Raw genomic sequence first — 23,930 nt, 5'->3', positions numbered from 1 at the left:
AAATGTGTTTTACAGTATTCATTTTGGTGCATTGTGGAAGTATATATATATTTTTGAAAACTCTGTTTATTCAGTTTTACACACAAGACAACACAAAACAATATAAACAATATACTCAAATAGAAGAAGAAAAAAAAACTAGCTTTAAAGATTCCATACTTTAGACAAGTTAAACACACCGGGCAGAAGGTTAAAGGGCAATCTGTAGTACAGGGACAGAAGAAACACCTCACCATTGTTCCTGTAAGCAGTCAAGGGATAGGGGTGGAGAAATGCAACCACTCACAGACAGTCATGGCCACAGACCAACCATCCACTGGACCAAATAAAATGTTTACAATGCTACAAAAAGAAGAAAAATAATCATCACTTTATGTGAGCATGAACAAATTGTAAAAGAAAACAACAACATTTAAACGGCAAAACAAGCTCACATTTTAGCATCTGACCGAACAAGGCATCCGCAGGGCACAATCAATAAGCACATCATCAACTTTAATGCCCCCCCCCCCCACACACACACACAAAAAAAATGCTCATCCAGTCACAGGGGAGTCAAATACAGACTTGTTTGTGTTTTAATATGAGAGGATGGACTGCCCAAGCCTCATAAAACAGTTTGGGGTTCCCACGTGTATTGAATTTAAGTTTCAGAGAGCACAACACATCTCTCACCCAATATTTCTAAGATGGGAGAACTGCCATCTTTCAGTTCTGTAGTATTAGCCGGCTAGCTAAAAGAGTTGTATATAATGTCCAACTGGATTCTTGACAGGGGGTAGCTATGGGCAGTACACCAAAAAGGGCTGTAAGGGGAGACGGATCTATAACAGTGTCATATAGTTCAGAGAAACATTTAAATATGAATTCCCAGAAACCTGACAGTTTATGACAGCCCCAAAACATATGCAACAGTGTGGCTGGTTCCGTTTTACATCTGACACAGGTAAGATTAAAATCAGAGAATATTCTTCCAAGTTTGGCCCCGGTCCAGTGGATACGGTGGACCACGTTGAATTGAATGACGCTGTGTCTAGTACTAAAAGAGGACGAATGCACCCTGTGCAGCACAGCTTCCCAGGTGTCTTCCCCAAGTTCCTCCCCCAAATCCTTTTCCTATCGAGTCTTTAAAGGCACCAAAGAAGGGTTTTGTAAGTCATTAATGATTGCATATACATCTGAAATTACGCCCCTATGAAGCTTGTTCAGCTCAAAGATGCTCTCCATAGCTGTATTCGCAGGCTTATGGGGAAATTCAGGTGTGTTAGCTCTGACAAAGTTCCTGGGATTGGGGGAGGTTGAACTTTTCCTGTAGTTGAGCAAAAGAGGCAAATGTATCATCAAAGGATAATTGGGCTAGTGAGGAGAGGCCTAGTGAGTGCCAGATAGCAAAAGCTCCATCATTCAAAGATGGAGGAAATAAAATGTTCTGATTGATTGGGCCTGACAGAGAAAAGCCCCGGAGGTTAAAGGCTAAACTGAACTGATTCCAAAATTTAAGAGACTGCTTTACAATTGGGTTGACACACTTTTTGCCTAGGGACACTGGGAGAGATGAGCACAACACAGAAGAAAGTGCAGCAGGTTTACATGATTCAGACTCCATCTGGACCCAGAGTGGTCTAGGGCCAGTAGGATCAGTCTGCAGCCAGTACAAAAGGGCTCTGAAATTTGCAGCCCAATAGTATGTCTGAAAATTTGGTAGAGCTAAACCACCCAGTGTCTTAGGCTTCTGTAAATGTTTTCTACCAATCCATGATACCGTGCCATCCCAAATAAAATACATGAATGTTTGATCCAGTGAATTAAAAAAAGATTTTGGAATAAAAATGGGTAAACATTGAAATAAATATAAAAATTCTGGCAACACATTCATTTTAATGACATTAATCCTTCCAATAAGAGAAAGAGGTAGCGAATTACAAAGGTAAAAGATTGTTTCAAACTGTCTGCTAGAGCAACCAAGTTTTCCTGAAACAAATTTGAATATTTCCTTGTCACTTTTACTCCCAAGTAGGTGAATTGATCCCGGACAATCCTAAACTGAAAACTTGCAAAGTAGCACTTTAAAGCAGCCTTATTTACAGGAAAAAGCTCACTCTTGCCTAGATTCAGCTTGTACCCTGAGATTGATCCAAACTTTTTAAGAACAGATAGGGCACGTGGCAATGAGGTATCAGGGTTGGAGATAAACAAAAGGAGGTTGTCAGCATATAGCGAGACATTCTGCTCTAAGCCCGTCCTGATTATACCTTGAATTGCTTCATTAGGGTGTAGTGCAATGGCGAGAGGCTCGATTGCCAGAGCAAACAACAAGGGGGAGAGTGGACAACCCTGTCTGGATCCGCGGTGCGAGGGAAAATAGTCAGAGGACAAGTTGTTAGTCCGTACCGAAGCCATGGGGGAAAAATAAAGAATCTTTATCCACGCAATGAATTTGGGGCCAAAGCCAAATCTATAAAGGGCAGCTGTTAGGTAGTCCCACTCAACGCGGTCAAAAGCTTTTTCCGCATCAAGTGAGACCACCACCTCCGGGTCCCCCGATGCTGGGGAGTAAAGTATATTCATAAGGCGTCTAATATTGAAAAACTAATGCCTATTTCTCACAAAGCCAGCCTGATCAGACATAGTGTATTACTTGGTGTAGCGAGCCTTCCATACGGATGGCTAAAAGCTTGGCTAGGATTTTGTAATCACAGTTTAAAAGCGAGATTGGGCGATAGGATCCACATTCCAGGGGGTCTTTGTTTTTCTTTAATAGTAATGAAATTGAAGCCTGATAAGACTAGACTGTAGCTTTGAGGTATTAAGGAACTCTGCAAATAATTGAGACAAGAATGGGCCAAGCAGACCAGAAAACATCCTGTAAAATTAATTTGGAAAACCATCCAGACCCGGTGATTTACCACTTTTCATTGCGGACACTGCTGTTGCAATCTCCTCAGGTGTAAGTTCTTCTAGACAGTCATGGGCGACTGTATCAATTGAAGGCATATTCAAGCCATTAAGGAATGAATCAATGAGCAAAGGGTATTGAGGAGATTCAGAGGTGTATAGCATAGAGTAAAAACTTTTAAATTGATCATTGATCTCTTTATGTATAACTGTGGTGGCACCAGACAGGGTCCTTATTTGTGGGATTAAACGTGAGGCCTCAGATTTACGAATGTGATGTGCAAGGAGTTTACTGGCCTTGTCACCTTGTTCATACACTCTGTATCGAGCTCACAAGAGTAAATGTTCAGCTTGCCTGGTAGAAAATTAATCAAATTCAGATTGGAGTTGTTGGCGCTCTTTATATGGACTCGCTCAGGTCCAGAGGTGGCTGAGAGCGAGCTTGGTTTTGGTTGGCTGTATAATAAATACTTTGGCCACGTAGGCTTGCTTTGAGAGACTCCCATATGGTAGAGCAAGACATACCTGGCTTTGAAATTGTGGAAATATTTTGTGGGCGTTAGCATATTTTAAGCCGTGCCTTGTAAGAGGCTGTATTTGTTGCACCCATGAGTGAGACATTTGTACATCCACAGAATACAGTAATATACTGTATTTTAGGCATTCTACAGACCTTGTCCTGAAACTCTACTGCAACTTACTGGCCAATTGCTGCCAGCAATTTACTGTAATTCAGAATACAGTACCATACCGCATTTTTGGAGCACCAAAAACCTTTTGAACTCTAGTGGGTGCAGGGTATTGTTGTTTCTCACTCACCCATTACTGAAAGTGCTGTACCAATTTAAGTGATATGTGGTAGTGTTTCCCTAACAATTCAATTTATCCAGAGGACAGATCCGAGTGGCAGCAAGTCTAGTGGAAAGCCTTCCCAAAAGAGTGGAGGCTGTTTTAGCAGCAAAGGGGGGACCAACTCCATATTATTGCCCTTGATTTTGAAATTAGATGTTCGACGAGCATGTAGTGTAGTGTATTTCTGGAATATGGTTTATAATATGATGATAGCTAGCCTTCCAGTAGGTTGTGAACATAGATGGCATAAATCCTATAGAGGAAGGAACAAGAGACCAAGCTATATGAAATGGGCCTCTCATATCATATGATTCACAGACGTACTCTGCCTTAAGGGTCTTCATCCTATGACCACGGTCTAGTCCTGCTAGTCACCTGACCTAACTTTGACCCTGTTGCTGTAGTTCTTCACTCTACACTGTAGTTATTCTCTCTACAATGATAAATAAGTACCTGCACCACAGACAGTTTTAAATTCTGTTCTTTCAGTCGAACATTCCCAAGTGTTCTATTATTCTAGTATTAGTAACTAGCTACAATGTACTTAATGGGTTCAATGTATATGTTTAATTCACCATGAGGAAATGTCATTATTATATAACATAAACAATGAAGACTGGAATGTGGTCACCACACATCAAAATAACCCCAGAAACAGAAAAATAAATATAAACATAACAAGGGGGGAAAAAATATAAGGAAAACATTTTATATCTGTCTTGTTATCATCCTATAGGCTCATTAACTGGACAGACATCATCGTCATGTATCCAATTAAAGGGTCAGTTCTTCTCTTGCCAGTTTCTGGTCGGAGTGGTTGTGTGTGTGCACACATGCACGTGTGTGTACATTGTAAAACATTTCTGGTCAAATGTACAGTAACATACAGTAATTGGCCACTACAGCTACTGTAATCGATTTTACGGTAATCCATTTTACAGTACCAAACATGTTACTGTAATCTAATTTACTGTATATTACTGGAATTACCCATGCAGCGACATACTACCCATTGTTATTTGGAAGTTTAAATGTTGACATTTACATTTACATTTTGATCATTTAGCGGGCACTCTTGTCTTTAGCAACTTACAGTCAGTGCATTTTACCAAGGTTGATTAAACAAAACACATATCAAGAGTCATAGCAAGTAAAACATTTCGGTAACCGTTACTGAAAATATTGTTGAAGTTAAGGATACAGATATTCATGGTAACCAGAGCAATAAAACACAGTACAACACAATAAAAGTAACTATTAAACTGTAATCAAATTATTTCTGCAATATTTTACTGTAATTATAAGGTATTAGAGCAAGCAGGTTGCCTGTAGGCATTTGCACATTACAGCAAATTAATGTATACTAGGAGTTTTATATTACTTGCACTTATAGAGGCCTAAACAAAGGCTTCCAAACTGGGTGTGACTACAGGGAAAAACAGATAAAATGGACATGGGTAAATATACTGAACAAAAATATAAACGCAATATGTAAAGTGTTAAAAGATCCCAGAAATGTTCCATATGCACAAAAAGCTTATTTCTCTCAAATTTTGTGCACAAATTTGCTTACATCCCTGTTTGTAAGCATTTCTCCTTGCCAAAATTATCCATCCACCTGACAAGTGTGGCATATCAAGAAGCTGATTAAACAGCATGATCATTACACAAGTGCACCTTGTGCTGGGGACAATAAAAGGCCACTCTAAAATGTGCAGTTTTGTCACACAACACAATGCCTCAGATGTCTCAAGTTTTAAGGGAAAGTGACTGCAGGGAGGTCCACCAGAGCTGTTTCCAGAGACTCTAATCTTTATTTCTCTACCATAAGCCGCGTCTGATGTAATTTTTGAGAATTCGGCAGTAGGTCCAACAGGCCTCACAACTGCAGACCACCTGTAACAATGCCAGCCCAGGACCTCCACATCTGGCTTCTTCACCTGCGGGATCATCTGCGACCAGCTAACCGGACAGCTGATGAAACCGAGGAGTATTTCAGTCTGTAATTAACCTTTTGTGGGGAAAAACTAATTATGATTGTCTGGGCCTGGCTCCCCAGTGGGTGGGCCTGGCTCCGAAGTGGGTGGGCCTACACCAGCTACCACTCTGATCTGTTCCCTTTATAAATTACATTTCTTGGGAATTAATACCACATATAACTTAAATTGGTACAAGACTCTCACTAACGGGTGCAACAAACATATTTTTAATGGTAATAAATCAACATAGCCACTTACCACGCCTTAAAATATGTTAATGAGCTATTATTTCTCCTCCCACAATATTAATCCACAATGCACCATAATTAACAGTATGCTGCAGTAAATCTATAGCAAAACAACAATACATTACCTTTTTGTTGAATTGTATTGAACATAAAATCAGCAATTGCTAATAGTGAATATTAAAAAAATCATATACACTATATATCCATAAGTATGTGGACACCCCTTCAAATGAGTGGATTCGCTATTTCAGCCATACCCATTGCAGACATGTGTATAGCATCAAGCACACACCCATATAATCTCCATAGACAAACATTGCCAGTAGAATGATCTTACTGAAGAGCCCAGTGACTTTCAACGTGTTACCATCAAAGGATTCCACCTTTCCAACAAGTCAGTTCGTCACATTTCTGCCCTGCTAGAGCTGCCCTGGTCAACGGTAAGTGCTGTCATTGTGAAGTGGAAACGTCTATGAGCAACAACGGCTCGGTGGAAGGCCACACAAGCTCACAGAACAGGACAGCCGAGTGCTGAAGCACGTAGCATGTAAAAATTGTCTGTTCTCAATTGCAACACTCACTACCGAGTTCCAAACTGCCTCTGGAAGTAACGTCAGCAAAATAACTGTTTGTCGAGAGCTTTATGAAATGGAAACCCCATTCTCCGGAGTGATGGATCATGCTTCACATCTGGCAGTCTGACGTACGAATCTGGGTTTTGGCGGATGCCAGGAGTACACTATCTGCCCCAATGCACTGTAAAGTTTGGTGGATGAGGAATAATGGTCTGGGGCGGTTTTTCGTGGTTGGGACTAGGCCCCTTAGTTCCAGTGAAGGGAAATATTAACGCTACAGCATATAATGACTTTCTAGACGATTCTGTGCCTCGAAATTTGTGGCAACAGTTGGGAAAGTAGGGAAAGCCCTTTCCTGTTTCAGCATGACAATGCCCCAGTGCACAAAGCGAGATCCATTTAGAAATGGTTTGTTGAAATCGGTGTGGAAGAACTTGACTGGCCTGCAAAGAGCCATGACCTCAAATCCATCGAACACCTTTGGGATTAATTGGAATGACGACTGCGAGCCAGGCCTAATCGCCCAACAGCAGTGCCCAACCTCACTAATGCTCTTGTGATGAATTGAAGTCCCCGCAGCACTGTTCCAACATCTAGTGGAAAGCCTTCCCAGAAGAGTGGAGGCTGTTATAGCAGCAAAGGGAGAACACATTTTGGAATGAGATGTTTGACAAGCAGGTGTCCACATTTTTGTCAATGTAGTGTATATGTACATATCTACCTCAATTACCTCACAACCCTGCACATTAACTCGGTACTGGTACCCTGTGTATATAACCAAGTTCTGTGTTATTATTCTCTCTGCTTTGTTGGGAAGGGTCTGTAAGTAAGCATTTCACTGTTAGTCTACAGCTGTCTACAGCTGAAGCATGTGACAAATAACAGTTTAGTTTATTTGAGTAGGTCTCCCGTCATTGGATACAAATTTGCATTTCGTTCAACAGCATCAGTGTATTGCAACAGTCACTTCACAACCACATACAACCAACCGCAAAAGAAAGAAATGCAGATATAGTATCGGTCAAATGAGACGCTACCCCCACTCAGTGTGCTGTATGGAAGAAGCATTGGATGGACTGAGCTCCAAGCTATATGATCAAATATACGCACTCTATCACAAGCCCAACTGACTGCCCAAGGCAATTACTTTCATTAGTTGGTGCACACACACACACACGTGCCTGCGCATGCACACACACACACATCTACACTAACTGTAAATGCAGCAGGAAATGTATGCTATACATGTTGGCAGAGTCACAGATGAATAAATTAACAGTTAAAAAAACACAACTGCTGCGGTTCAAAACTGAACGAGAGTCCTGCCCACAACCCTCATCATCAGTCAGTCCTGTGAATACGCTCTGAGGGTGCTTCTCAAATGACACCCTGGTCCCTATTTAGCGCACTACTTTTGACAAAAGCTATATGGATTCTGGTAAAAATGTGTGTGCTATATAGGGATTAAAGTGTCATAGGGCCTCACCTAATATAGTAGAATGCACAGAGAGGCTGTTGGGGAGAATGCAACGGCTGCACTCCATCAGTGCATCTAATTTCAGCTGTGAATTATATTAGCACAGGAGCAGTACACTGGCTGGAGGAGGAGAGGAAAGAGGGAGGTGGAAGAGGAGAGGTGGGGATTATAGCCTTGGAGAATGGGGAAGGAGAGGGAGGTGGTGGGTGAGAAAGGGGGAATAGATGGGTTGAGGGTGATCAGAGAAGTGGGGGTAATGTTCTTGGCAGCAATTCAGTTTATAAATGCGTACAGTTTACAAAAACAGAGAAAGAGAGGGGGGGGAGCAAGAGAGAGTGAGAGAGCAAGAGAAAGTGAGAGGGAGGTAGAGGGTCATTCAGAGTTCAACAGTGATTGGGGTCTCAGGTATCAGTCAGGTTATAGACTGGTACTGGACCTCATGTGTAGACGTATGAACCCGGACACTATCAATTGAGCAATGACTTAAGAATCATTAAATTATAAAAAATAATGGATAGCATTTATCTAGCGATTTTCACTTAGTCTATAAGTGTTATCTATATAAAGGCATAGTATGGCCTCTGCCTTGGGGTCTGAACCTTTATGGCACAGTAACAAGGTTACTGGTTCAAGCAACGTTCCAAATGTTCTCCATTAATTGATACAATAGACACCACTCACCATGAATCATCAAACAGTGGATCATGTCAATTAAATTAAATTAAAGGGGCTTTATTGGCATGGGAAACATATGTTAACATTGCCAAAGCAAGTGAAGTAGATAACATACAAAAGTGAAAATAAAAAATTAAATGAACAGTAAACATTACACTCACAGAGGTTCCAAAAGATTAAAGACATTACAAATGTCATGTTATGTATATATACAGTGTTGTAACTATGTACAAATGTTTAAAATACAAAAGGGAACATAAATAAAGAAATGTCTCTGTGTAATGTTGACTGGCATTTAACAACCCTTTCCCACCAACCTCTGGGCGATAAGGCCCTAAGGGCAAGGAGCAGTACATACTGTACAGCCTCACCATCTCTGACACTGAACCCATTCAGACACAACGACGGCTCTGTTTCAAAGCTCAGTCAGAGAGTTAGTGTAGTGCTAAGAGGAATTAACTACCAATTGAGTTTCTATAGGCTAGTTCGTGAGGGGACAGGAATCGGGATTTCCCCATGGAATAGCCTGTGTCCCAATGTGTGGCCAATGACTAAAGCATCTGACTATATAGATCTCACAGACTGTGACAGACCATAGCCCAGTGGGACATTTTACACACCACTATTTGATCTACATTGCATTGTATGTTAACACATACGCTAGCTAATAGATTATTTATATGACAAAGGACACATGATCTTTGAAGCAAAGCGATCGACAGTAAAATGATGTAAGGGATTGTTTCTGTCAAGCAACCGAACACCGGCAGTCTGAATAACTCCTCTCCCCTTGCCTCCACTGTCCTAAAACTTGTCACTCCAGATCAGCGTTCGAGACGCGACGAGAGCAGCAAGTTCGCCCGCGCTGCTCCATTCTGCTCCGTTCGTTTCTCTCTGTCTGCCGGTGGCGCTGAACCGCTGCAGCACGCAGCCCGGACGTTGGGGGCTGGCATACTGCGTGCGAGAGAGAGAACAGAATGAGAGAAAAGGACCAGACCAGTCGAGCTTGTTGCAAATCTGTTTCTCTTCGAAGCGGACGTGTTCGGGACAGAGAGAAGAGAGGACGAGAGTGAGCAAGATGAGGAAGGGAAGACTGAGTTTCAACTCGTAAAAGAAAGGGGAACAAATGGGGGGGGAAATACCTGTTATATCAAGGAAAGAATTTACTTTAATATTACACCCAAGCCACATCTGGAAATAGTCGTTCCTCGGACGTTCTCTGCAAGGAGCAGCTCGAGGTAAGTTTCTTTGATGTTAGGCTACTAAACTATCAGCAATGTATCCGAGTTGTGCATGTATGCTGTTCTGCATAAAATGTTGGTTATTTCTAAAGTAGCCTAGGCCTGGAGCACATCATGGTGAGGATTGTTTCGCTGTCATGTAGCAAACTTATTTTTAAAGCGTGCTCGTAGTCGGGTTCTTTATAATTTTCACCTTTTTAAAGCAATAGCCTATATTTTAAGTTTTGATTGTTTGTGGGCCTGTTTCGTGTCATTCTAGTGACACGGCTGTGTTGCGTTGTAAACAGCAGTGTTTTATGTTATTGACATTACATACAGTGGAACGGACAGGCTCCAGCTACAGTCACACATCAGGAGCTGAGCTCACATGATGCAGCCATATCTGAACAGCTGTTGTATCCAAATCATCCATACTAAAAACATGCATGACCTGAAGCTGTTTTACCCTGTTTCAATTGTTACTGTCACTTACAGTAGGTAATAATATCCATCACAATGGCTGCGTTTACTTAGGCAGCCCAATTCAGATATTTTCTCACTAATAATTGGTATTTTGCCCAAGATCAGAGCTGGGCAGCCTGTGTAAACACAGCCATAGCCTACTCAGTTAAGGCTGTTCTGTTTCGATCAGTGGAAGAGTGTCTTGTCTCTAAAATGATTCAAGACTTGACTGATCTATTGATCTAGTCATTGATTGGTTGATTTGACATTTCTGCTTCTTGAGATTTGATACAGTGTCTATTCAATGTCTTTATTAATTGACAAAAGTTCAAATCAAATTGTATTGGTCACATACACATGGTTAGCAGATGTTAATGTGAGTGTAGCGAAATGCTTGTGCTTCTAGTTTTGACGGTGCAGTAATATCTAACAAGTAATCTAACAATTCCCCAACAACTACCTAATACACAAATCTAAAAGGAGGAATAAGGATATGTACATATAAATATATGGATGAGTGGCATAGGCATGGTGCAATAGATGGTATAAGGTACAGTATATACATATTTGATGAGTAATGTAAGCTATGTTAATGTTATTAAAGTGGCATTGTTTAAAGTGACTAGTGATCAATTTATTAAAGTGGCCAGTGATATGAGTCTCTATGTAGGCAGCAGCCTCTCTGAGTTAGTGATTGCTGTTTACTAACCACCCGATGGCCTTGAGATAGAAGCTGTTTTTCAGTCTCTCGGTCCCAGCTTTGATGCACCTGTACTGATCTCGCCTTCTGGATGGTAGCGGAGTCAACAGGCAGTGGCTCGGGTGGTTGTTATCCTTGATTATCTTTTTGGCCTTCCTGTGACATTGGGTGCTGTAGGTGTCCTGGAGGCCAGGTCATTTGCCCCTGGTGTTGTGCAGACCGCACCACCCTCTGGAGTGCCTTGTGGTTGAGGGCGGTGCAGTTGCTGTACAAGGCAGTGATACAGCCCGACAGGATGATCTTGATTGTGCATCTGTAAAATTTTGTCAGGGTTTTAGGTGACAAGCCAAATTTCTTCAGCCTCCTGAGGTTGAAGAGGCGCGGTTGCGCCTTCTTCACCACACTGTCTGTGTGGGTGGACCATTTCAGTTTGTCTGTGATGTGTACGCCGAGGAACTTTAAACTTTCCACCTTCTCCACTACTGTCCCTTCGATGTGGATAGGGGGGTGCTCCCTCTGCTGTTTCCTGAAGTCCACGATCATCTCCTTTGTTTTGTTGACGTTGAATGAGAGGTTGTTTTCCTGACACCACACTCCTATTGCCCTCACCTCTTGTCGTTGTTGGTAATCAAGCCCACTATTGTTGTGTCGTCTGCAAACTTTATGATTGAGTTGGAGGCGTGCATGGCCATGCAGTCATGGGTGAACAGGGAGTACAGGAGGGGGCTGAGCATGCACTCTTGTTGGGCCCCAGTGTTGAGGATCAGCGAAATGGAGATCTTGTTTCCTACCTTCACCACCTGGGGGCGGCCCGTCAGAAAGTCCAGGACCCAATTGCACTGGGCAGGGTTGAGACCCAGGGCCTCCAGCTTGATGATGAGCTTGGAGGGTACTATGGTGTTGAATGCTGAGCTGTAGTCAATGAACAGAAATCTTATATAGGTATTTATTTTGTCCAGTTATGTACATATCTCACATATTTCTCAGTATATTTCCAGGATTCTGTTGCCATTTCATCTGTGTGTCTCTGTGGAGCAGGAATGTTGGGTAATAATAGGGCTGTCCCTGACAAAACTTTTTTTTATTGTCAACCGAAAGTCGTCTGTTTTGTTGACCAATCGATTGGTCGAAATTCTTTAACGTGTATTTTTCCATATATAGACACACCTATGTGTTTTAATAAAATCAACTATATGCTTGTCTGATGCTTTAAGAAAACTGTTTGATGATATAAGACACAAATGACTCAAGAGGGAGCCAGATATCAGGATAACTAGAGGTAAAAAAACAACAACATATTAGCCTGACCCGACCATCCTCCTCCTGCTCCTGCTGGCTTTCTACTCTCGGTAATAGGCTACATGAGGTAATAGGCTACATGAGGAGTCGACAACCTTTCTCATGTGGAATGGCAATTTATCTTCTAATTTCTACCGATCTGCGTGCCAGTTATGGTTTTCATATACACATCTTCGTATCTCAAAATCATTGTCATGTGGTTAATCAAAATTCTATCCAAATCTAAATGAAAATCATACAAACCCTAAAAAGTAAATATGTTGCCATTGCCAACTATATAAAAATAGCATACTTAAAGCCAACAAATAAAAAAAATTGCAGCCTGCAGGTAGAAAATATCCTGATAAAAATACATATCCTATAAATCACATTGGCTACACATGGCTTGTCTGCAACAAACTTGAAACATTGTATCAACTATCAACTTGGGTCCAGCCTAAAGCTTACACTAGCAAACTTGCAACATTGTATAAAATATTCTGGGCCCTCAAAGCTTCCCAAGCCAGTGAGCTCAGGACAGACACAGCTGTAGTCTATTTGTGCAAGGAATAAGAGCTCATCAGGTAGGGCTATTTTATTATGTTTCCACCAAATCAGAGCATGACATTTCCTTCCTTCACGCTGAGTGGTTATCGAAAGGGGGAGAGATGGAAAGATTTTTCAAATACATTGAGGAACCATTGTGATTCTCAATGGTAAAACAGACTTTGTTTGCTTGCTGTTTGAGGTGAAGAAAACATTACTTTGAGAAGCTCCACAGCTCATTAGTGGTGGTGCGCTAAGCCAATCAGAAATACTATCAGATCCAACATTTGCGCGCAGGCCAGGTAGTCTATAGGCCTACCTTACTCAACATTGACAGTAGCACTCCAAACAAAATACAATGACTAAATTGACAAAACTCCTAAATGGAATGAAATAAACCAAAACGTGTTTCTCACAAGTGTAGCGCTCTGTAAACAAAGTGTCCACTCTGACAATGAGAATGGCAAAAGACTGGAATAATAATATTTAGAAAGCATTAACAGAAATTACCATAACCAAGCAAACATTGTAGATCAGAAATTATAGGAATTAACGGTAAATGTACTACTGGTCATATATGTAGTGGGGAATAGATAGACACCAACAATCAAGGGAAACATTTCACACAATGAAGTCATAAAATAATTAATGTGCACAAATTGGTGAGAGTGAGCACATTCTGGAGAGAGTTATGCATTTTAGCCACACTCCCCTTCTTCATGGACTGTGCCATCCACGCGGCCTCCGCAATGAATTAGTCTCAGCCTCCACAATGGGTTAGTTCTCTGAGATTGGTGCGAATCAGACAGGTGTCTCGTGTGCCAAAATATAGTTGCTACTGCTTGACTAAAAAAGTATTGGTTGACCAACAGCCTATTGACCAAACAATCGAACAGTCCACTAATTGCGCTCAGCCCTAGGTAATAGCATGCTGAGCTGTGCTGTCTGGCTTTGGCTCTACACAGCTGTTTCAGTGTGGGGTTTGTCTTCCCTACCCACCCCAATGGCATCCCCTGTCTGGGAAAACACACACGAATGCAAGCGCGCGCGCACACACACACACACACACACACACACACACACACACACACACACACACACACACACACACACACACACACACACACACACACACACACACACACACATTCCCGCTAATACCCATATCGTCAGAGTCTTGGCAGGACATTCTCTGTCTGACTCTCATGCCATCCCCAGTTGTTTAAGGGTGTCTGACTGTCTGCTGAAGGAACAATCATGTCTAACACACAATTGGGAGGGAGAGAGAGAGAGAGAAAGAAAGAGAGAACGAAGGGGGAGATAGAAAGAGAGAGGGCTGAGAAGGGAGAGTGGGCAGAGAGAAAGAAAGAGAGAGAAGGGGGCAGAGAGAAAGAGAGAGAGAGAGAAAAGGCAGCATGGAACGTGATAGAGGATATATCGGTGAAAGCTGCTGGCAGAGAGAGCAAGTGAGAGAGAAGATTGAGAGTGAGAGAAAGAAAGAGAGAATGGGGGCGTGAGAGAGGGCAGAGATAGGGTTAAGTTGTGACACCGTAAAGAGACATCTTTGTTTTATGCTCTCAATGCCTGTTTTAATACAGTGTATGGATCAGGATCAGCTGTGAGCAGAATTGCAAATGCTGCTGGTCTGATTGGACCATAAACAATAGGGATGTCACGATTCAACGATATGCATCGGTTCCCAATTCAAATGTTTAAGATGCAAGTCCATCGGTCGCGGACGCAATACCGATCCAAATGTAGCGTGCATCCGTCAGAAAATCAATCCAAACTTTACGAATCACCTGTTCACATTTTTTGTTGTTGTTCATTTTACATTATTTCTACCTTCCAAAAATACCTCTAATCTTTTGTGGCAACTGGTGTGTCATATCTGCTTCAGTGTCGATGTATGCATGTAACTGTGTTGACATTCATTGATGTACAAGTAATTTTGCAATATCAATAGCCTTGTCAAACTGCACACTGTGCCCAGCTACAAGCGCTGACCAACGGGAGGTATGCAGCCTGTTCCTGATCTTGCCCATCTGCACAGCACATTCAAATGCTAATATGGCTTGCGTGATATTAGGCTTTATTAGTTTAGTGACAACCTATGTAATTTGCTAGGTTACTGTTATTCATTTGCTGTTGAAAAGGTTGTTTTACCGGAATAAAATGAAGCTACCAGAGCCATAACTCAACTCGATGGAGTTGAGCAGCGACTAGTGTTGTCGGATTGGAGCTCGTCACATGAAATTAAGTTTTTATCCAAATCTACTGATGTCAGCAGCCAAAGAATAGCCCGCAATTACACAGAACAATGTCGTGTATAATTGCGGGCTATTCTTTGGGTCTGAAAACTAGTTTTAAGGAAATCCTGGAGTTGAGTTTAATCGGCTACCTGCTGAACTGAGAATGCAATAGTTTTTATTTTGATTGAGCAGGTCCAACAATAGTTTGGGTAATTTTGCTTTAAACAATCAGTGTATAATGGTCATTTTTAGATATACAGTTGAAGTCGCAAGTTTACATACACCTTAGCCAAATTTAATCCTAGTAAAAATTCCATGTCTTAGGTCAGTAAGGATCACCACTTTATTTTAAGAATGTGAAATGTCAGAATAATAGTAGAGAGAATGATTTATTTAAGCTTATATTTCTTTCATCACATTCTCAGTGGGTCAGAAGTTTACATACACTCAATTAGTATTTGGTAGCATTGCATTTAAATTGTTTAACTTGGGTCAAACGTTTTGGGTAGCCTTCCACAAGCTTCCCACAATAAGTTTAGTACATTTTCAGAACTGAGTCAGGTTTGTAGGCCTCTTTGCTCGCACACACTTTTTCAGTTCTGCCCACAAATATTCTATGGGATTGAGGCCAGGGCTTTGTGATGGCCACTCCAATACCTTGACTTTGTTGTCCTTAAGCCATTTTGCCACAATTTTGGAAGTATGCTTGGGGTCATTGTCCATTTGGAAGACCCATTTGCGACCAATCTTTAACTTCCTAACTGATGTCTAGAGATGTTGCTTCAATATATCCACGTACATTTTCTACCTCATGATGCCATACATTTTGTGAAGTGCAGCAGTTCCTCCTGCAGCAAAGCACTCCCACAACATGATGCTGCCACTCCCATGCTTCACAGTTGGGATGGTGCTCTTCTGCTTGCAAGCATCCTCCTTTTTCCTCCTAACATAACAATGGTTATTATGGCCAAACAGTTCTATATTTGTTTCATCAGACCAGAGGACATTTCAAAAAAAGTGCTATCTTTGTCCCATGTGCAGTTGCAAACTGTAGTCTGGATTTTTTATGGCGGTGTTGGAGCAGTTGCTTCTTCCTTGCCGAGCGGCCTTTCAGGTTATGTCGATATAGGACTCGTTTTTGTCACACCCTGACCATAGTTTACTTTGTATATTTCTATGTTGTGGTTGGTCAGGGTGTGATCTGAGTGGGCATTCTATGTTTCATGTCTAGTTTGTCTAGTTCTATGTTCGGCCTGATATGGTTCTCAATCAGAGGCAGGTGTTCGTCATTGTCTCTGATTGGGAACCATATTTAGGTAGCCTGGGTTTCACTGTGTGTTTGTGGGTGATTGTTCCTGTCTTTGTGTAGTGTTCACCAGATAGGCTGTATTAGGTTTTGAGTTCTCACGTTTCTTGTTTTTTCGTTAGTTTGTTCTTGTATAGTGTCGTAAATAAAGTACAATGAACAACCACCACGCTGCGCTTTGGTCCGCCTCTACTTCACAAGAAGAGAATCGTTACAGAATCACCCACCACAACAGGACCAAGCGGTGTGGTAATGGGCAAAGGAAAAAGCAGCAGCAGGAGCAGCGCGAGGAGGTATGGACATGGGAGGACGAATTAGACGGTAAAGGACCTTGGGCTCAGCCAGGAGAGTATCGCCGCCCCAAGGAAGAACGGGAGGCGGCGAAAGCGGAGAGGCGCTGGTATGAGGAGGCAGCGCGGCGTCGTGGATGGAAGCCCGGGAGTCAGCCCCAAAAAATTTCTTGGGGGGGGGGCTAACAGGGAGTATGGCTACGCCAGGTAGGAGACCTGAGCCAACTTCCTGTGGTTACCGGTGGGCTAGAGAGACCGGGCAGGCACCGTGTTATGCTGTGGAGCGCACGGTGTCCCCAGTGCGGGTGCACAGCCCGGTGCGGTACATTCCAGCTCCGCGTATCGGCCGGGCTAGAGTGGGCATCGAGCCAAGTGCCATGAAGCCGGCTCTACGCATCTGGTCTCCAGTGCGTCTCCTTGGGCCGGCTTACATGGCACCAGCCTTGCGCACGGTGTCCCCGGTTCGCCTGCATAGCCCAGTGCGGGCTATTCCACCTCGCCGCACTGGCAGGGCGACCGGGACCATTCAACCGGGTAAGGTTGGGCAGGCTCGGTGCTCAAGAGCTCCAGTGCGCCTGCACGGCCCGGTCTATCCGTCACCACCTCCACACCCCAGCCCTCCGGTGGCAGCTCCCCGTACCAGGCTGTCTCTCCGGCCCATCCGTCCAGAGCCTTCCTCCTCTCCAGCGCTGCCGGAGTCTCCCGCCTCTCCGGCGCTACCAGAGCCTTCCTCCTCTCCAGCGCTGCCGGAGCCTCCCGTCTGTCCGGCGCCTCTGCCGGAGCCTCCCGCCTGTCCGGCGCCTCTGCCGGAGCCTCCCGCCTGTCCGGCGCCGCTGCCGGAGCCTCCCGCCTGTCCGGCGCCTCTGCCGGAGCCTCCCGCCTGTCCGGCGCCTCTGCCGGAGCCTCCCGCCTGTCCGGCGCCTCTGCCGGAGCCTCCCGCCTGTCCGGCGCCTCTGCCGGAGCCTCCCGCCTGTCCGGCGCCTCTGCCGGAGCTTCCCGTCTGCCCGGCGCCTCTGCCGGAGCTTCCCGTCTGCCCGGCGCCATCGGAGCTTCCCGTCTGCCCAACGCCGCCAGCGCCGCCCGTCTGCCCAGCGCCGCCAGCGCCGCCCGTCTGCCCAGCGCCGCCAGCGCCGCCCGTCTGCCCAGCGCCGCCAGCGCCGCCCAGCGCCGCCAGCGCCGCCCGTCTGCCCAGCGCCGCCAGTGCCGCCCGTCTGCCCAGCGCTGCCAGTGCCGCCCGTCTGCCCAGCGCTGCCAGTGCCGCCCGTCTGCCCAGCGCCGCCAGTGCCGCCCGTCTGCCAGGAGCCGCCAATGCCGCCCGTCTGCCAGGGGCCGCCAGTGCCGCCCGTCAGCCAGGGGCCGCCAGTGCCGCCAGTCAGCCAGGGGCCGCCAGTGCCGCCAGTCAGCCAGGGGCCGCCAGTGCCGCCAGTCAGCCCAGCGCCAGTGCCGCCAGTCAACCAGGGGCCGCCAGTGCCGCCAGTCAGCCAGGGGCCGCCAGTGCCGCCAGTCAGCCAGGGGCCGCTAGAGCCCCTCCGCCCGGAGCAGCTGTCCCTCTGTCCCGAGCAGCTGTCCCTCTGTCCCGAGCAGCTGTCCCTCTGTCCCGAGCAGCTGTCCCTCTGTCCCGAGCTGTCTCTTAGGAGGGTCACCTATCTAGGGACGCTAAGGAGGTGGACAAAGACTATTATGGAGTGGGGTCCACGTCCAGCGCCAGAGCCGCCTCCGCGGACAGATGCCCACCCAGACCCTCCCCTATAGGTTCAGGTTTTGCGGCCGGAGTCCGCACCTTGGGGGGGGGGGTACTGTCACACCCTGACCATAGTTTACTTTGTATATTTCTATGTTGTGGTTGGTCAGGGTGTGATCTGAGTGGGCATTCTATGTTTCATGTCTAGTTTGTCTAGTTCTATGTTCGGCCTGATATGGTTCTCAATCAGAGGCAGGTGTTCGTCATTGTCTCTGATTGGGAACCATATTTAGGTAGCCTGGGTTTCACTGTGTGTTTGTGGGTGATTGTTCCTGTCTTTGTGTAGTGTTCACCAGATAGGCTGTATTAGGTTTTGAGTTCTCACGTTTCTTGTTTTTTCGTTAGTTTGTTCTTGTATAGTGTCGTAAATAAAGTACAATGAACAACCACCACGCTGCGCTTTGGTCCGCCTCTACTTCACAAGAAGAGAATCGTTACAGTTTTACTTTGAATATAGATACTTTTGTACCTGTTTCCTCCTGCATCTTCACATGGTCATTTACTGTTGTTTTAGGATTGATTTGCACTTTTCGCACCAAAGTATGTTCATCTCTAGAAGACAGAACGCGTCTCCTTCCTGAGTGGTATGACGGCTACATGGTCCCATGGTGTTTCTACTTGCGTACTATTGTTTGTACAGGTGAACGTGGTACTTTCAGGCGTTTGGAAATTGCTCCCAAGGATGAACCAGACTTGTGGAGGTTTACACATTTTTTTCTGAGGTCTTGGCTGATTTCTTTTGATTTTCCCATGATGTCAAGCAAAGAGGCACTGAGTTTGAAGGTAGGCCTTGAAATACATCCACAGGTACACCTCCAATTGACTCAAATGATGTCAATTAGCCTATCAGAAGTTTCTAAAGCCACAACATTTTCTGGAATTTTCCAAGTTGTTTTAAGGCACAGTCAACTTAGTGTATGTTAACTTCTGACCCACTGGAATTGTGATACAGTGATATTTAAGTGAAATAATCTGTCTGTAGATAATTGTTGTAAAAATGACTTGTGTCATTCACAAAGTAGATGTCCTAACCGACTTGCCAAAACTATAGTTTGTTAACAAGACATTTTTGATGTGGTTGAAAAACGAGTTTTAATGACTCCAACGTAAGTGTATGTAAACTGCCAACTTCAATTGTACATGGTAAAGTTGAGAATTTCAAAACGAGGACAGAAATCACTTTGCAAGGTGCACTGAGTGGCCAAAGGGAGAGGAGAAGAAAATATCATTCCGTAAACACTTCCAAACATTTTTCAGATGATGGTGAAGTCCAATGTGCTATATAGCTATGCTATATATTCATTGGCTATGTCATAGCTTATTTGTAAATTATAAATATTGATACATTACTAGCTCAAACACTTAATTTGCAAAACTGACAAGTTCATTAGTGGGTGATGATGATTTCAGAACCAAATTGGGGGGGGAAAAATACATAGGCTACATTGCCCCCCACCTTATCTGATAGTGGTAGTGGGGTGGTAGATGCCTAGTTTCCCTTATGGCTCAGCTCAGGTGCCTACATAGTAGAGGTCCACCGATTAAACGGAATGGCCAATTAATTATGGCTGATTTCAAGTTTTCATAACAATCGGTGATCGGTGTTTTTGGACACCGATTTGCCGATTTATTTATTTTTATTTATTTTTTTACACCTTTATTTAACTACACACATTCTTATTTTCAATGACGGCCTAGGAACGGTGGGATAACTGTCTTGTTCAGGGACAGAACGACATATTTTTACCTTGTCAGCTCGGGGATTCGTTTTTGCAACATTTTGGTTACTAGTCCAACGCTCTAACCACTTACATTGCACTCCACGAGGAGCCTGCGTGGCAGGCTGACTACCTGTTACGCAAGGGCAGCAAGAAGCCAAGGTAAGTTGCTAGCTAGCATTAAACTTATCTTATAAAAAACAATCAATCTTAACATAATCACTAGTTAACAACACTGTCATCTCAGATTTTCAAAATATGCGTTACAGCCAACGCTAGACAAGCATTTGTGTAAGTTTATCATGGCATAATGCTATGCTAGGCTCTGCTGGCAGCAGGCAACATTTTCACGAAAATAAGAAAAGCAACCAAATTACAGTGCCTTGCGAAAGTATTCGGCCCCCTTGAACTTTGTGACCTTTTGCCACATTTCAGGCTTCAAACATAAAGATATAAAACTGTATTTTTTTGTGAAGAATCAACAACAAGTGGGATACGATCATGAAGTGGAACGACATTTATTGGATATTTCAAACTTTTTTAACAAATCAAAAACTGAAAAATTGGGCGTGAAATTATTCAGCCCCTTTACTTTCAGTGCAGCAAACTCTCTCCAGAAGTTCAGTGAGGATCTCTGAATGATCCAATGTTGACCTAAATGACTAATGATGATAAATACAATCGACCTGTGTGTAATCAAGTCTCCGTATAAATGCACCTGCACTGTGATAGTCTCAGAGGTCCGTTAAAAGCGCAGAGAGCATCATGAAGAACAAGAAACACACCAGGCAGGTCCGAGATACTGTTGTGAAGAAGTTTAAAGCCGGATTTGGATACAAAAAGATTTCCCAAGCTTTAAACATCCCAAGGAGCACTGTGCAAGCGATAATATTGAAATGGAAGGAGTATCAGACCACTGCAAATCTACCAAGACCTGGCCGTCCCTCTAAACTTTCAGCTCATACAAGGAGAAGACTGATCAGAGATGCAGCCAAGAGGCCCATGATCACTCTGGATGAACTGCAGAGATCTACAGCTGAGGTGGGAGACTCTGTCCAGAGGACAACAATCAGTCGTATATTGCACAAATCTGGCCTTTATGGAAGAGTGGCAAGAAGAAAGCCATTTCTTAAAGATATCCATAAAAAGTGTTGTTTAAAGTTTGCCACAAGCCACCTGGCAGACACACCAAACATGTGGAAGAAGGTGCTCTGGTCAGATGAAACCAAAATTGAACTTTTTGGCAACAATGCAAAACGTTATGTTTGGCGTAAAAGCAACACAGCCCATCACCCTGAACACACCATCCCCACTGTCAAACATGGTGGTGGCAGCATCATGGTTTGGGCCTGCTTTTCTTCAGCAGGGACAGGGAAGATGGTTAAAATTGATGGGAAGATGGATGGAGACAAATACAGGACCATTCTGGAAGAAAACCTGATGGAGTCTGCAATAGACCTGAGACTGGGACAGAGATTTGTCTTCCAACAAGACAATGATCCAAAACATAAAGCAAAATCTACAATGGAATGGTTCAAAAATAAACATATCCAGGTGTTAGAATGGCCAAGTCAAAGTCCAGACCTGAATCCAATCGAGAATCTGTGGAAAGAACTGAAAACTGCTGTTCACAAATGCTCTCCATCCAACCTCACTGAGCTCGAGCTGTTTTGCACGGAGGACTGGGAAAAAATGTCAGTCTCTCGATGTGCAAAACTAATAGAGACATACCCCAAGCGACTTACAGCTGTAATCGCAGCAAAAAGTGGCGCTACAAAGTATTAACTTAAGGGGGCTGAATAATTTTGCATGCCCAATTTTTCAGTTTTTGATTTGTTAAAAAAGTTTGAAATATCCAATAAATGTCGTTCCACTTCATGATGGTGTCCCACTTGTTGTTGATTCTTCACAAAAAAATACAGTTTTATATCTTTATGTTTGAAGCCTGAAATGTGGCAAAAGGTCGCAAAGTTCAAGGGGGCCGAATACTTTCGCAAGGCACTGTATATGGTCCCTTTACAGCCATTCTTCAATGGAAATGCCTAAAAAGACGTCACAATGCTGTAGACACCTTGGTGAATACGTGGAAAACGTAAGCTCATTCTTAGCTCATTCACAGCCATATAAGGAGTCATTGGCATGAGGCGGTTTAAAAAAATGCGGCACTTCCTGGTTGGATTTTTATCTGGTTTTCGCCTGTAACATCAGTTCTGTGGCACTCACAAACAATATCTTTGCAGTTTTGGAAACGTCAGAGTGTTTTCTTTCCAAAGCTGTCAATTATATGCATAGTCGAGCATCTTTTCGTGACAAAATTTCTTGTTTAAAACGGGAACGTTTTTCATCCCAAATTTTAATAGCGCCACCTAGTCGCAAGAAATTAACTACACATGGTTGATGATATTATTAGTTTATCTAGCGTGTCCTGCGTTGCATATAATCGATGCAGTGCCTTTTAATTTCTCATTGAATCCCAGCCTACTTCGACAAACGGGTGATGATTTAACCTCTCTAGGGTAGGTGAGACGCTAACGTCCCACCAGGCTAACATCCGTTGAAACCGCAGAGCGCTAACATTCTAAATATACCATTTGTTATAGTAAACATTCTTGTAAATACATGAATCATACATCATTTAAACGATGAACGTCTTATTAATCCAGCCGCTGTGTCAGATTTCAAAAAGTCTTTACTGTGAAAGCAAACCATGCGATTTTCTGAGGACAGCTCCCCACACACACAAGTATTATTAGCATTTTCCAACCAAGCATTAGCGTCACGAAAGTCAGAAATAAGGATAAAATAAATCGCTTACCTTTGAAGATCTTCCTCTGGTGGCAATGCCAATTGTCCTAACTACACAGTGAATGTTCGTTTTGTTTGATAACATCCATTTTTATAGCCTAACACGAAACATTTGTAAACCGCTTGCGTCGTGATTTCCGTCTCATTCAACTTTGGACGAAGCATTTGTGGTAATTACACACACTAAACAAATGTTTATCCAGTCATGGTGGGTTTCATTGCAATCCTCTGGTTGTTACTAACACAACCATACTTGATGATTCTTTTCCCGGGACATATTGAATGAAACAAACCGATTTGAAGACACCAATCAATGACCTCATTGCGCACCAATGGAGGGACCGGTCTATCGTTGATTGACTGTATTTTGGCCCAATGACCACTGATCATCTTGAAATCTAGCTTGGAAGATAGGCAATGAGCTGAGGTAAACGGCAATATGTAATGGTTATACGTTCGAAGACCAGCCTTTGTCGAAAACTCTGGAGTAAAAGAGGTTCATTCGCCATTGCAAATCCTACTTGACGGAGCCACGAGTGTTACGCATAGCAGCACATAGTCCATAGCATTTTCAGCAACTTTATATATTTAAATTATGGCGAATAAATCAGGAAAAGCTAAAACAAAGTCTAGGTATACAGATTTAACCCAAATTATAGACCATTTCCATGTCAGACCTCTTCTGCTACCTTTCAATGGTCATTTACATGGGGCTGGTGAAGTTGAAAACTCTAAAACGTCAGCTCTCTATCAACTGCCTTTAACCATGACTGTCATGTCTTGTAAAAGGTTTCTGACTATCTCACGGGTGCTGCACATCAGTGACCCAGAAGTTGATGGGGAGAATGACAAGAAGAGAGGCACACCAAGGTTTGATAGGCCTGCCCAGAACCTGTCCATCGATGAGAGGA

At 43.6% G+C, this 23,930-nt stretch overlaps 1 protein-coding gene across 4 annotated transcripts in view; it reads left to right on the top strand.

Annotated features, from left to right (window-relative positions):
- The first annotated feature begins 9,101 nt into the window (after nucleotides 1-9,101).
- Nucleotides 9,102-23,930, top strand: part of LOC110502653 (leucine zipper putative tumor suppressor 2 homolog) — a 100,358-nt gene continuing 85,529 nt past the window's right edge. For 2 of the 4 annotated variants that reach the window (XM_036960331.2, XM_090217196.1), the window contains exon 1: nucleotides 9,523-9,939. The gene's annotated coding sequence lies outside the window, so the exon portion shown is untranslated. Of the gene's footprint in view, nucleotides 9,940-23,930 lie in introns of all 4 variants that reach the window. The other 2 variants (XM_021580862.3, XM_036960332.2) reach the window with 2 other exon arrangements.

The sequence above is a fragment of the Oncorhynchus mykiss genome, chromosome 23, assembly GCF_057628025.1.
Source record: "Oncorhynchus mykiss isolate SJ-2025 chromosome 23, ASM5762802v1, whole genome shotgun sequence".
Taxonomy (NCBI): Eukaryota; Metazoa; Chordata; class Actinopteri; order Salmoniformes; family Salmonidae; genus Oncorhynchus; species Oncorhynchus mykiss.
This window is presented reverse-complemented; position numbering and strand designations above follow the sequence as displayed.